Consider the following 16,883-nt stretch of genomic DNA (forward strand, 5'->3'; position numbering starts at 1 on the left):
GGGCATGCCGGAACCACCTCTCAGACTTGCCAGAACCAAGATCCGGACACGCCGGTACCACCTGCCGAGTATGCCGGAACCAGCTGCTCCACTCCCCAGAACCACCTGCTGGATACGCTAGAATCACCTGCCGGCTACTCCAGAACCACTCGGCAGACACTCCGTGACCAACTGCCGGGCATGCGGGAACCACCTCTCAGAGGTGCCAGAAACACATGCCAGACTCTCCGGAATCACCTGCCGGGCATGCCAGAACCACCTGCTGGACATGCCGGAAACACCGGTTCGACTCGCCGGAACCATTGCCGGACATGCAAAATGACCTGCCGGCCACGCCAGGACCACTTGGCGAACACTCCGGAATCAACTCCCGGGAATGGCGGAACCAACTCTCAGACATGCCGGAACCACATGCCAATGACACCGGAAGCACCTGCCTAGCACGCCAGAACCACCTGCTCGACTCGCCAAAACCACCTGCTGGGCATGCCAAAATCACCTGCCGGCTAGGACACAACCATTTGGTGAACTCTTCGGAATCACCTGCCGGTCTTTCTGGAACCACCTGCCGGTCACGCCAACATCACCTGCCAGCTATGCCAGAACCACTTGGCAGACACCATGGAAACACCTGTCGGGCCGGCCGGAACCACCTCTCAGACGTGCCAGAACCATGTGCCTGAGATGCCGGAACCACTCCCCGAACAGACCGAAACCACCTGCCAGACCCGCCTGAACCCCCTGGCGAGCACGCCTGATCCACCTGCTCAACTAGCCGGAACCACCTTCCTGACACGCCAAAATCACCTGCCAGGTATACCTGAACCACTTGGTGGACACTCCGGAATCATCTGCCGGAGATGCCAGAACCAGCTCTCAGACACACCAGAAACACGTGCCAGAGACGCCGGAAGCACCAGCTGAGCATGCCTGAGCCACCTGCTCGACTCGCAAGAAACACCTGTCGGATATGCCAAAATCACCTGCCGGGTACGCCAGAAACACTTGGCGGACGCTCCGGAATCACCTGTCGGGCGAGACGGAACCACCTCTCCGACTTGCCAGAAACATGTTCTGGACACGCCGGTACCACCTGCCGAGTATGCCGGAACCAGCTGATCCACTCCCCAGAACCACCTAGTGGACACGCCAAAATCAACTGCTGGCTACGCCAGAACCACTCGGCAGACACTCCGGAATCACATGCCAGGCATTCTGGAACCACCTCTCAGAGGTGCCAGAACCAAATGCCGGACACTCCGGTATCACCTGTCGGGCATGCCGGAACCACCTCTCAGAGGTGCCAGAACCACATGCCGGACACTCCGGAATCACCTGCCGGGCATGCCGGAACCACCTGCCGGACATGCCGGAACCAACGGCTCGACTCGCCGGAACCATTGCCGGACATGCACAATCACCTGCCGGCTACGCCAGAACCACTTGGCGAACACTCCGGAATCACCTGCCGGGCATGGCGGAGCCACCTCTCAGACATGCCGGAACCACATGCCAATGACACCGGAAGCACCTGCCGAGCACGCCAGAACCACCTGCTCGACTTGCCAAAACCACCTGCTGGAAACGGCAAAATCACCTGCCGGCTACGCCACAACCATTTGGTGAACTCTTCGTAATCACCTGCTGGGCTGGCTGGAACCACCTTCCGGTCACGGCAACATCACCTGCCAGCTATGACAGAACCACTTGGCGGACACCATGGAAACACCTGTCGGGCCGTCCGAACCACCTCTCAGACGTGCCTGAACCATGTGCCTGAGATGCCGGAACCACACCCCGAACAGACCGAAACCACCTGCCAGACCCGCCTGAACCACCTGCCGAGCACGCCGGAACCACCTACTCGACTCGTTGGAACCACCTACCTGACGCTAAAAGCACCTGCCGGGTATGCCACAACCACTTGGTGGACACTCCGGAATCAGCTGCCATACATGCCAGAACCAGCTCTCAGACACACCAGAACCACGTGCCGGACAGGCCGGAAGCACCTGCTGATCATGCCTGAGCCACATGCTCGACTTGCAAGAAACACCTGCCAGACACGCCAAAATCACCTGCCGGGTACGCCAGAACCACGTGTCGGACTCTCCGGAATCACCTGTCGGGCATGCCGGAACCAACTCTCAGACGTGCCAGAACCTCGTGCTGGACACGCCAGAAGCACCTGCCGGACAGACCGGAAACACCTGCTGCACACGCCAGAACCACTCGGCAGACACTCCGGAATCACATGCCAGGCATCCCGGAACCACCTCTCAGAGGTGCCAGAACCAAATGCCGGACACTCCGGTATCACCTGCCTGGCATGACAGAGCAACCACTCAGAGGTGCCAGAACCACATGCCGGACACTCCGGAATCACCTGCCGGGCATGCCGGAACCACCTGATCCACTCCCCAGAACCACCTGCTGGACATGCCGGAATCACCTGCCGGACATGCCGGAACCATTGCCGGACATGCAAAATCACCTGCCGGCTACGCCAGAACCACTTGGCGAACACTCCGGAATCACCTGCCGGGCATGGCGGAAACACCTCTCAGACATGCCGGAACCACATGCCAATGACACTGGAAGCACCTGCCGAGCACGCCAGAACCACCTGCTCAACTAGCCAAAACCACCTGCTGGACACGCCAAAATCAACTTCCGGCTACGCCACAACCATTTGGTGAACACTTCGGAATCACCTGCCGGGCTGGCTGGAACCACCTGCCGGTCACGCCAACATCACCTGCCAGCTATGCCAGAACCACTTGGCGGAAACCATGGAAACACCTGTCGGGCCGGCCGGAACCACCTCTCAGACGTGCCAGAACCATGTGCCTGACATGCCGGAACCACACCCCGAACAGACGGAAACCACCTGCCAGACCCTCCTGAACCACCTGGCGAGCACGCCTGATCCACCTGCTCAACTAGCCGGAACCACCTTCCTGACACGCCAAAATCACCTGCCAGGTATACCTGAACCACTTGGTGGACACTCCGGAATCATCTGCCGGAGATTCCAGAACCAGCTCTCAGACACACCAGAACCACGTGCCAGAGACGCCGGAAGCACCAGCTGAGCATGCCTGAGCCACCTGCTCGACTCGCAAGAAACACCTGTCGGATATGCCAAAATCACCTGCCGGGTACGCCAGAAACAGTTGGCGGACGCTCCGGAATCACCTGTCGGGCGAGACGGAACCACCTCTCCGACTTGCCAGAAACATGTTCTGGACACGCCGGTACCACCTGCTGAGTATGCCGGAACCAGCTGATCCACTCCCCAGAACCACCTAGTGGACACGCCAAAATCAACTGCCGGCTACGCCAGAACCACTCGGCAGACACTCCGGAATCACATGCCAGGCATTCTGGAACCACCTCTCAGAGGTGCCAGAACCAAATGCCGGACACTCCGGTATCACCTGCCGGGCATGTCGGAACCACCTCTCAGAGGTGCCAGAACCACATGCCGGACACTCCGGAATCACCTGCCGGGCATGCCGGAACCACCTGCCGGACATGCAGGAACCAATGGCTCGACTCGCCGGAACCATGCCGGACATGCAAAATCAACTGCGGCTACACCAGAACCACTTGGCGAACACTCCGGAATCACCTGCCGGGCATGGCGGAACCACCTCTCAGACATGCCGGAACCACATGCCAATGACACCGGAAGCCCCTGCCGAGCACGCCAGAACCACCTGCTCGACTCGCCAAAACCACCTGCTGGAAACGGCAAAATCACCTGCCGGCTACGCCACAACCATTTGGTGAACTCTTCGTAATCACCTGCCGGGCTGGCTGGAACCACCTTCCGGTCACGGCAACATCACCTGCCAGCTATGACAGAACCACTTGGCGGACACCATGGAAACACCTGTCGGGCCGTCCGAACCACCTCTCAGACGTGCCTGAACCATGTGCCTGAGATGCCGGAACCACACCCCGAACAGACCGAAACCACCTGCCAGACCCGCCTGAACCACCTGCCGAGCACGCCGGAACCACCTACTCGACTCGTTGGAACCACCTACCTGACGCTAAAAGCACCTGCCGGGTATGCCACAACCACTTGGTGGACACTCCGGAATCAGCTGCCATACATGCCAGAACCAGCTCTCAGACACACCAGAACCACGTGCCGGACAGGCCGGAAGCACCTGCTGATCATGCCTGAGCCACATGCTCGACTTGCAAGAAACACCTGCCAGACACGCCAAAATCACCTGCCGGGTACGCCAGAACCACGTGGCGGACACTCCGGAATCACCTGTCGGGCATGCCGGAACCAACTCTCAGACGTGCCAGAACCTCGTGCTGGACACGCCAGAAGCACCTGCCGGACAGACCGGAAACACCTGCTGCACACGCCAGAACCACTTGGCAGACACTCCGGAATCACATGCCAGGCATCCCGGAACCACCTCTCAGAGGTGCCAGAACCAAATGCCGGACACTCCGGTATCACCTGCCTGGCATGACAGAGCAACCACTCAGAGGTGCCAGAACCACATGCCGGACACTCCGGAATCACCTGCCGGGCATGCCGGAACCACCTGATCCACTCCCCAGAACCACCTGCTGGACATGCCGGAATCACCTGCCGGACATGCCGGAACCATTGCCGGACATGCAAAATCACCTGCCGGCTACGCCAGAACCACTTGGCGAACACTCCGGAATCACCTGCCGGGCATGGCGGAAACACCTCTCAGACATGCCGGAACCACATGCCAATGACACCGGAAGCACCTGCCGAGCACGCCAGAACCACCTGCTCAACTAGCCAAAACCACCTGCTGGACACGCCAAAATCAACTTCCGGCTAGGCCACAACCATTTGGTGAACACTTCGGAATCACCTGCCGGGCTGGCTGGAACCACCTGCCGGTCACGCCAACATCACCTGCCAGCTATGCCAGAACCACTTGGCGGAAACCATGGAAACACCTGTCGGGCCGGCCGGAACCACCTCTCAGACGTGCCAGAACCATGTGCCTGACATGCCGGAACCACACCCCGAACAGACGGAAACCACCTGCCAGACCCTCCTGAACCACCTGGCGAGCACGCCTGATCCACCTGCTCAACTAGCCGGAACCACCTTCCTGACACGCCAAAATCACCTGCCAGGTATACCTGAACCACTTGGTGGACACTCCGGAATCATCTGCCGGAGATGCCAGAACCAGCTCTCAGACACACCAGAACCACGTGCCAGAGACGCCGGAAGCACCAGCTGAGCATGCCTGAGCCACCTGCTCGACTCGCAAGAAACACCTGTCGGATATGCCAAAATCACCTGCCGGGTACGCCAGAAACAGTTGGCGGACGCTCCGGAATCACCTGTCGGGCGAGACGGAACCACCTCTCCGACTTGCCAGAAACATGTTCTGGACACGCCGGTACCACCTGCTGAGTATGCCGGAACCAGCTGATCCACTCCCCAGAACCACCTAGTGGACACGCCAAAATCAACTGCCGGCTACGCCAGAACCACTCGGCAGACACTCCGGAATCACATGCCAGGCATTCTGGAACCACCTCTCAGAGGTGCCAGAACCAAATGCCGGACACTCCGGTATCACCTGCCGGGCATGTTGGAACCACCTCTCAGAGGTGCCAGAACCACATGCCGGACACTCCGGAATCACCTGCCGGGCATGCCGGAACCACCTGCCGGACATGCAGGAACCAACGGCTCGACTCGCCGGAACCATGCCGGACATGCAAAATCAACTGCGGCTACACCAGAACCACTTGGCGAACACTCCGGAATCACCTGCCGGGCATGGCGGAACCACCTCTCAGACATGCCGGAACCACATGCCAATGACACCGGAAGCACCTGCCGAGCACGCCAGAACCACCTGCTCGACTCGCCAAAACCACCTGCTGGACACGCCAAAATCACCTGCCGGCTACGCCACAACCATTTGGTGAACTCTTCGGAATCACCTGCCGGGCTGGCTGGAACCACCTGCCGGTCACGCCAGCATCACATGCCAGCTATGCCAGAACCACTTGGCGGAAACCATGGAAACACCTGTCGGGCAGGCCGGAACCACCTATCAGACGTGCCAGAACCATGTGCCTGAGATGCCGGAACCACTCCCCGAACAGACGGAAACCACCTGCCAGACCCGCCTGAACCACCTGCCGAGCATGCCGGAACCACCTACTCGACTCGCTGGAACCATCTACCTGACACGCTAAAATCACCTGCCGGGTATGCCACAACCACTTGGTGGACACTCCGGAATCATCTGCCGGACATGCCAGAACCAGCTCTCAGACACACCAGAACCACGTGCCAGACATGCCGGAAGCACCTGCTGAGCATGCCTGAGCCAAATGCTAAACTTGCAAGAAACACCTGCCAGACACGCCAAAATCACCTGCCGGGTACGCCAGAACCACGTGGCAGACACTCCGGAATCACCTGTCGGGCATGCCGGAACCAACTCTCAGACGTGCCAGAACCTCGTGCCGGTCACGCCAGAACCACCTGCCGGACAGACCGGAAACACCTGCTGGACACGCCGGAACCACCGGCTCGACTCGCTGGAACCACCGCCGGACATGCTAAATGACCTGCCGGCTACGCCAGAACCACTTGGCGAACACTCCGGAATCACCTGTCGGGCATGCCGGAACCACCTCTCAGACTTGCCAGAACCAAGTTCCGGAAACGCCGGTACCACCTGCCGAGTATGCCGGAACCAGCTGCTCCACTCCCCAGAACCACCTGCTGGATACGCTAGAATCACCTGCCGGCTACTCCAGAACCACTCGGCAGACACTCCGTGACCAACTGCCAGGCATGCGGGAACCACCTCTCAGAGGTGCCAGAAACACATGCCGGACTCTCCGGAATCACCTGCCGGGCATGCCAGAACCACCTGCTGGACATGCCGGAAACACCGGTTCGACTCGCCGGAACCATTGCCGGACATGCAAAATGACCTGCCGGCCACGCCAGGACCACTTGGCGAACACTCCGGAATCAACTCCCGGGAATGGCGGAACCAACTCTCAGACATGCCGGAACCACATGCCAATGACACCGGAAGCACCTGCCGAGCACTCCAGAACAACCTGCTTGACTAGCCAAAACCACCTGCTGGGCATGCCAAAATCACCTGCCGGCTAGGACACAACCATTTGGTGAACTCTTCGGAATCACCTGCCGGTCTTTCTGGAACCACCTGCCGGTCACGCCAACATCACCTGCCAGCTATGCCAGAACCACTTGGCGGACACCATGGAAACACCTGTCGGGCCGGCCGGAACCACCTCTCAGACGTGCCAGAACCATGTGCCTGAGATGCCGGAACCACACCCCAAACAGACCGAAACCACCTGCCAGACCCGCCTGAACCCCCTGGCGAGCACGCCTGATCCACCTGCTCAACTAGCCGGAACCAACTTCCTGACACGCCAAAATCACCTGCCAGGTATACCAGAACCACTTGGTGGACACTCCGGAATCATCTGCCGGAGATGCCAAACCAGCTCTCAGACACACCAGAACCACGTGCCAGAGACGCCGGAAGCACCAGCTGAGCATGCCTGAGCCACCTGCTCGACTCGCAAGAAACACCTGTCAGACATGCCAAAATCACCTGCCGGGTATGCCAGAAACACTTGGCGGAAGCTCCGGAATCACCTGTCGGGCGTGCCGGAACCACCTCTGAGACTTGCCAGAACCATGTTCTGGACACGCCGGTACCACCTGCCGAGTATGCTGGAACCAGCTGATCCACTCCCCAGAACCACCTAGTGGACACGCCAAAATCAACTGCCGGCTACGCCAGAACCACTCGGCAGACACTCCGGAATCACATGCCAGGCATTCCGGAACCACCTCTCAGAGGTGCCAGAACCAAATGCCGGACACTCCGGTATCACCTGTCGGGCATGCCGGAACCACCTCTCAGAGGTGCCAGAACCACGTGCCGGACACTCCGGAATCACCTGCCGGGCATGCCGGAACCACCTGCCGGACATGCAGGAACCAACGGCTCGACTCGCCGGAACCATGCCGGACATGCAAAATCAACTGCGGCTACACCAGAACCACTTGGCGAACACTCCGGAATCACCTGCCAGGCATGGCGGAACCACCTCTCAGACATGCCGGAACCACATGCCAATGACACCGGAAGCCCCTGCCGAGCACGCCAGAACCACCTGCTCGACTCGCCAAAACCACCTGCTGGAAACGGCAAAATCACCTGCCGGCTACGCCACAACCATTTGGTGAACTCTTCGTAATCACCTGCCGGGCTGGCTGGAACCACCTTCCGGTCACGGCAACATCACCTGCCAGCTATGACAGAACCACTTGGCGGACACCATGGAAACACCTGTCGGGCCGTCCGAACCACCTCTCAGACGTGCCTGAACCATGTGCCTGAGATGCCGGAACCACACCCCGAACAGACCGAAACCACCTGCCAGACCCGCCTGAACCACCTGCCGAGCACGCCGGAACCACCTACTCGACTCGTTGGAACCACCTACCTGACGCTAAAAGCACCTGCCGGGTATGCCACAACCACTTGGTGGACACTCCGGAATCAGCTGCCATACATGCCAGAACCAGCTCTCAGACACACCAGAACCACGTGCCGGACAGGCCGGAAGCACCTGCTGATCATGCCTGAGCCACATGCTCGACTTGCAAGAAACACCTGCCAGACACGCCAAAATCACCTGCCGGGTACGCCAGAACCACGTGGCGGACACTCCGGAATCACCTGTCGGGCATGCCGGAACCAACTCTCAGACGTGCCAGAACCTCGTGCTGGACACGCCAGAAGCACCTGCCGGACAGACCGGAAACACCTGCTGCACACGCCAGAACCACTTGGCAGACACTCCGGAATCACATGCCAGGCATCCCGGAACCACCTCTCAGAGGTGCCAGAACCAAATGCCGGACACTCCGGTATCACCTGCCTGGCATGACAGAGCAACCACTCAGAGGTGCCAGAACCACATGCCGGACACTCCGGAATCACCTGCCGGGCATGCCGGAACCACCTGATCCACTCCCCAGAACCACCTGCTGGACATGCCGGAATCACCTGCCGGACATGCCGGAACCATTGCCGGACATGCAAAATCACCTGCCGGCTACGCCAGAACCACTTGGTGAACACTCCGGAATCACCTGCCGGGCATGGCGGAAACACCTCTCAGACATGCCGGAACCACATGCCAATGACACCGGAAGCACCTGCCGAGCACGCCAGAACCACCTGCTCAACTAGCCAAAACCACCTGCTGGACACGCCAAAATCAACTTCCGGCTAGGCCACAACCATTTGGTGAACACTTCGGAATCACCTGCCGGGCTGGCTGGAACCACCTGCCGGTCACGCCAACATCACCTGCCAGCTATGCCAGAACCACTTGGCGGAAACCATGGAAACACCTGTCGGGCCGGCCGGAACCACCTCTCAGACGTGCCAGAACCATGTGCCTGACATGCCGGAACCACACCCCGAACAGACGGAAACCACCTGCCAGACCCTCCTGAACCACCTGGCGAGCACGCCTGATCCACCTGCTCAACTAGCCGGAACCACCTTCCTGACACGCCAAAATCACCTGCCAGGTATACCTGAACCACTTGGTGGACACTCCGGAATCATCTGCCGGAGATGCCAGAACCAGCTCTCAGACACACCAGAACCACGTGCCAGAGACGCCGGAAGCACCAGCTGAGCATGCCTGAGCCACCTGCTCGACTCGCAAGAAACACCTGTCGGATATGCCAAAATCACCTGCCGGGTACGCCAGAAACAGTTGGCGGACGCTCCGGAATCACCTGTCGGGCGAGACGGAACCACCTCTCCGACTTGCCAGAAACATGTTCTGGACACGCCGGTACCACCTGCTGAGTATGCCGGAACCAGCTGATCCACTCCCCAGAACCACCTAGTGGACACGCCAAAATCAACTGCCGGCTACGCCAGAACCACTCGGCAGACACTCCGGAATCACATGCCAGGCATTCTGGAACCACCTCTCAGAGGTGCCAGAACCAAATGCCGGACACTCCGGTATCACCTGCCGGGCATGTTGGAACCACCTCTCAGAGGTGCCAGAACCACATGCCGGACACTCCGGAATCACCTGCCGGGCATGCCGGAACCACCTGCCGGACATGCAGGAACCAACGGCTCGACTCGCCGGAACCATGCCGGACATGCAAAATCAACTGCGGCTACACCAGAACCACTTGGCGAACACTCCGGAATCACCTGCCGGGCATGGCGGAACCACCTCTCAGACATGCCGGAACCACATGCCAATGACACCGGAAGCACCTGCCGAGCACGCCAGAACCACCTGCTCGACTCGCCAAAACCACCTGCTGGACACGCCAAAATCACCTGCCGGCTACGCCACAACCATTTGGTGAACTCTTCGGAATCACCTGCCGGGCTGGCTGGAACCACCTGCCGGTCACGCCAGCATCACATGCCAGCTATGCCAGAACCACTTGGCGGAAACCATGGAAACACCTGTCGGGCAGGCCGGAACCACCTATCAGACGTGCCAGAACCATGTGCCTGAGATGCCGGAACCACTCCCCGAACAGACGGAAACCACCTGCCAGACCCGCCTGAACCACCTGCCGAGCATGCCGGAACCACCTACTCGACTCGCTGGAACCATCTACCTGACACGCTAAAATCACCTGCCGGGTATGCCACAACCACTTGGTGGACACTCCGGAATCATCTGCCGGACATGCCAGAACCAGCTCTCAGACACACCAGAACCACGTGCCAGACATGCCGGAAGCACCTGCTGAGCATGCCTGAGCCAAATGCTAAACTTGCAAGAAACACCTGCCAGACACGCCAAAATCACCTGCCGGGTACGCCAGAACCACGTGGCAGACACTCCGGAATCACCTGTCGGGCATGCCGGAACCAACTCTCAGACGTGCCAGAACCTCGTGCCGGTCACGCCAGAACCACCTGCTGGACAGACCGGAAACACCTGCTGGACACGCCGGAACCACCGGCTCGACTCGCTGGAACCACCGCCGGACATGCTAAATGACCTGCCGGCTACGCCAGAACCACTTGGCGAACACTCCGGAATCACCAGTCGGGCATGCCGGAACCACCTCTCAGACTTGCCAGAACCAAGTTCCGGAAACGCCGGTACCACCTGCCGAGTATGCCGGAACCAGCTGCTCCACTCCCCAGAACCACCTGCTGGATACGCTAGAATCACCTGCCGACTACTCCAGAACCACTCGGCAGACACTCCGTGACCAACTGCTGGGCATGCGGGAACCACCTCTCAGAGGTACCAGAAACACATGCCGGACTCTCCGGAATCACCTGCCGGGCATGCCAGAACCACCTGCTGGACATGCCGGAAACACCGGTTCGACTCGCCGGAACCATTGCCGGACATGCAAAATGACCTGCCGGCCACGCCAGGACCACTTGGCGAACACTCCGGAATCAACTCCCGGGAATGGCGGAACCAACTCTCAGACATGCCGGAACCACATGCCAATGACACCGGAAGCACCTGCTGAGCACTCCAGAACAACCTGCTTGACTAGCCAAAACCACCTGCTAGGCATGCCAAAATCACCTGCCGGCTAGGACACAACCATTTGGTGAACTCTTCGGAATCACCTGCCGGTCTTTCTGGAACCACCTGCCGGTCACGCCAACATCACCTGCCAGCTATGCCAGAACCACTTGGCGGACACCATGGAAACACCTGTCGGGCCGGCCGGAACCACCTCTCAGACGTGCCAGAACCATGTGCCTGACATGCCGGAACCACACCCCGAACAGACCGAAACCACCTGCCAGACCCGCCTGAACCCCCTGGCGAGCACGCCTGATCCACCTGCTCAACTAGCCGGAACCAACTTCCTGACACGCCAAAATCACCTGCCAGGTATACCAGAACCACTTGGTGGACACTCCGGAATCATCTGCCGGAGATGCCAAACCAGCTCTCAGACACACCAGAACCACGTGCCAGAGACGCCGGAAGCACCAGCTGAGCATGCCTGAGCCACCTGCTCGACTCGCAAGAAACACCTGTCAGACATGCCAAAATCACCTGCCGGGTATGCCAGAAACACTTGGCGGACGCTCCGGAATCACCTGTCGGGCGAGACGGAACCACCTCTCCGACTTGCCAGAAACATGTTCTGGACACGCCGGTACCACCTGCTGAGTATGCCGGAACCAGCTGATCCACTCCCCAGAACCACCTAGTGGACACGCCAAAATCAACTGCCGGCTACGCCAGAACCACTCGGCAGACACTCCGCAATCACATGCCAGGCATTCTGGAACCACCTCTCAGAGGTGCCAGAACCACATGCCGGACACTCCGGAATCACCTGCCGGGCATGCCGGAACCACCTGCCGGACATGCAGGAACCAACGGCTCGACTCGCCGGAACCATGCCGGACATGCAAAATCAACTGCGGCTACACCAGAACCACTTGGCGAACACTCCGGAATCACCTGCCGGGCATGGCGGAACCACCTCTCAGACATGCCGGAACCACATGCCAATGACACCGGAAGCACCTGCCGAGCACGCCAGAACCACCTGCTCGACTCGCCAAAACCACCTGCTGGACACGCCAAAATCACCTGCCGGCTACGCCACAACCATTTGGTGAACTCTTCGGAATCACCTGCCGGGCTGGCTGGAACCACCTGCCGGTCACGCCAGCATCACATGCCAGCTATGCCAGAACCACTTGGCGGAAACCATGGAAACACCTGTCGGGCAGGCCGGAACCACCTATCAGACGTGCCAGAACCATGTGCCTGAGATGCCGGAACCACTCCCCGAACAGACGGAAACCACCTGCCAGACCCGCCTGAACCACCTGCCGAGCACGCCGGAACCACCTACTCGACTCGCTGGAACCATCTACCTGACACGCTAAAATCACCTGCCGGGTATGCCACAACCACTTGGTGGACACTCCGGAATCATCTGCCGGACATGCCAGAACCAGCTCTCAGACACACCAGAACCAGGTGCCAGACATGCCGGAAGCACCTGCTGAGCATGCCTGAGCCAAATGCTAAACTTGCAAGAAACACCTGCCAGACACGCCAAAATCACCTGCCGGGTACGCCAGAACCACGTGGCAGACACTCCGGAATCACCTGTCGGGCATGCCGGAACCAACTCTCAGACGTGCCAGAACCTCGTGCCGGTCACGCCAGAACCACCTGCCGGACAGACCGGAAACACCTGCTGGACACGCCGGAACCACCGGCTCGACTCGCTGGAACCACCGCCGGACATGCTAAATGACCTGCCGGCTACGCCAGAACCACTTGGCGAACACTCCGGAATCACCTGTCGGGCATGCCGGAACCACCTCTCAGACTTGCCAGAACCAAGTTCCGGACACGCCGGTACCACCTGCCGAGTATGCCGGAACCAGCTGATCCACTCCCCAGAACCACCTGCTGGATACGCTAGAATCACCTGCCGGCTACTCCAGAACCACTCGGCAGACACTCCGTGACCAACTGCCGGGCATGCGGGAACCACCTCTCAGAGGTACCAGAAACACATGCCGGACTCTCCGGAATCACCTGCCGGGCATGCCAGAACCACCTGCTGGACATGCCGGAAACACCGGTTCGACTCGCCGGAACCATTGCCGGACATGCAAAATGACCTGCCGGCCACGCCAGGACCACTTGGCGAACACTCCGGAATCAACTCCCGGGAATGGCGGAACCAACTCTCAGACATGCCGGAACCACATGCCAATGACACCGGAAGCACCTGCCGAGCACTCCAGAACAACCTGCTTGACTAGCCAAAACCACCTGCTGGGCATGCCAAAATCACCTGCCGGCTAGGACACAACCATTTGGTGAACTCTTCGGAATCACCTGCCGGTCTTTCTGGAACCACCTGCCGGTCACGCCAACATCACCTGCCAGCTATGCCAGAACCACTTGGCGGACACCATGGAAACACCTGTCGGGCCGGCCGGAACCACCTCTCAGACGTGCCAGAACCATGTGCCTGAGATGCCGGAACCACTCCCCGAACAGACCGAAACCACCTGCCAGACCCGCCTGAACCCCCTGGCGAGCACGCCTGATCCACCTGCTCAACTAGCCGGAACCAACTTCCTGACACGCCAAAATCACCTGCCAGGTATAGCAGAACCACTTGGTGGACACTCCGGAATCATCTGCCGGAGATGCCAAACCAGCTCTCAGACACACCAGAACCACGTGCCAGAGACGCCGGAAGCACCAGCTGAGCATGCCTGAGCCACCTGCTCGACTCGCAAGAAACACCTGTCGGACATGCCAAAATCACCTGCCGGGTACGCCAGAAACACTTGGCGGACGCTCCGGAATCACCTGTCGGGCGTGCCGGAACCACCTCTCAGACTTGCCAGAACCATGTTCTGGACACGCCGGTACCACCTGCCGAGTATGCCGGAACCAGCTGATCCACTCCCCAGAACCACCTAGTGGACACGCCAAAATCAACTGCCGGCTACGCCAGAACAACTCGGCAGACACTCTGGAATCACAGGCCAGGCATTCCGGAACCACATCTCAAGGGGCCAGGACCAAATGCCGGAGACTCCGGTATCACCTGCCGGGCATGCTGGAACCACCTCTCAGAGGTGACAGAACCACATGCTGGACACTCCGGAATCACCTGCCGGGCATGCTGGAACCACGTGCTGGACATGCCGGAACCACCTGCCGGAAATGCCGGAACCACCTGCCGGACATTCAGGAACCACCGGCTCGACTCGCCGGAACCATTGCCGGACATGCAAAATCACCTGCCGGCTACGCCAGAACCACTTGGCGAACACTCCGGTATTCACCTGCCGGGCATGCCGGAACCACCTCTCAGAGGTGCCAGAACCACATGCCGGACACTCCGGAATCACCTGCCGGGCATGCCGGAACCACCTGCCGGACATTCCAGAACCACCGGCTCGACTCGCCGGAACCATTGCCGGACATGCAAAATCACCTGCCGGCTGTGCCAGAACCACTTGGGGAACACTCCGGAATCACCTGCCAGGCATGGAGGAACCACCTCTCAGACATGCCGGAACCACATGCCAATGACACCGGAACCACCTGCCGATCACGCCGGAACCACATACTCGACTCGCTGGAACCACCTACCTGACACGCTAAAATCACCAGCCGGGTATGCCACAACCACTTGGTGGACACTCCGGAATCATCTGCCGGACATGCCAGAACCAGTTCTCAGACACACCAGAACCACGTGCCAGACACGCCGGAAGCACCTGCTGAGCATGCCTGAGCCAAATGCTCGACTTGCAAGAAGCACCTGCCAGACACGCCAAAATCACCTGCCGGGTACGCCAGAACCACGTGGCGGACACTCCGGAATCACCTGCCTGGCATGACGGAACCATCTCTCAGACGTGACAGAACCATGTTCCGGACACTCTGGTACCACCTGCCGAGCTCGCCGGAACCACCTGCTGGACATGGCAAAATCACCTGCCAGCTACTCCAGAACCAGACGGCAGAAACTCCGGAATCACCTGCCGGGCTGGCTGGAACCACCTGCTGATCACGCCAACATCACCTTTCAGCTACGCCAGAACCACTTGGCGGACACTCCGGAAACACCTGTCGGGCCGGCCGGAACCACCTCTCAGACGTGCCAGAACCATGTGCCTGAGATGCCGGAACCACTCCCCGAACAGACCGAAACCACCTGCCAGACCCGCCTGAACCCCCTGGCGAGCACGCCTGATCCACCTGCTCAACTAGCCGGAACCACCTTCCTGACAAGCCAAAATCACCTGCCGGCTACGCCACAACCATTTGGTGAACTCTTCGGAATCACCTGCCGGGCTGGCTCCAGAACCACTCGGCAGACTCTCCGGAACCACCTGCCGGGCATGCCGGAACCACCTCTCAGACATGCCGGAACCGCATGCCAATGACACCGGAAGCACCTGCCGAGCACGCCAGAACCACCTGCTCGACTCGCCAAAACCACCTGCCGGACACGCCAAAATCACCTGCCGGCTACCCCACAACCATTTGGTGAACACTTCGGAATCACCTGCCGTGCTTGCTGGAACCACCTGCCGGTCACGCCAACATCACCTGCCAGCTATGCCAGAACCACTTGGCGGACACTATGGAAACACCTGTCGGGCTGGCCGGAACCACCTATCAGACGTGCCAGAACCATGTGCCTGAGATGCCGGAACCACACCCCGAACAGACCGAAACCACCTGCCAGACCCGCCTGAACCACCTGTCGAGCACGCCGGAACAACCTACTCGACTCGCTGGAACCACCTACCTGACACGCTAAAATCACCTACCGGGTATGCCACAACCACTTGGTGGACACTCCGGAATCATCTGCCGGACATGCCAGAACCAGCTCTCAGACACACCAGAACCACGTGCCAGACACGCCGGAATCACCTGCTGAGCATGCCTGAGCCAAATGCTCGACTTGCAAGAAACACCTGCCAGACACGCCAAAATCACCGGCCGGGTACGCCAGAACCACGTGGCGGACACTCCGGAATCACCTGTCGGGCATGCCAGAACCAACTCTCAGACGTGCCAGAACCTCGTGCCGGTCAAGCCAGAACCACCTGCCGGACACGCCGGAACCACCGGCTAGACTCGCCGGAACCACCGCCGGACATGCAAAATGACCTGCCGGCTACGCCAGAACCACTTGGCGAACACTCCGGAATCACCTGTCGGGCATGCCGGAACCGCCTCTCAGACTTGCCAGAACCATGTTCCGGACACGCCGGTACCACCTGCCG

This window comes from Equus caballus, chromosome 21 (genome assembly GCF_041296265.1).
Source record: "Equus caballus isolate H_3958 breed thoroughbred chromosome 21, TB-T2T, whole genome shotgun sequence".
NCBI lineage: Eukaryota > Metazoa > Chordata > Mammalia > Perissodactyla > Equidae > Equus > Equus caballus.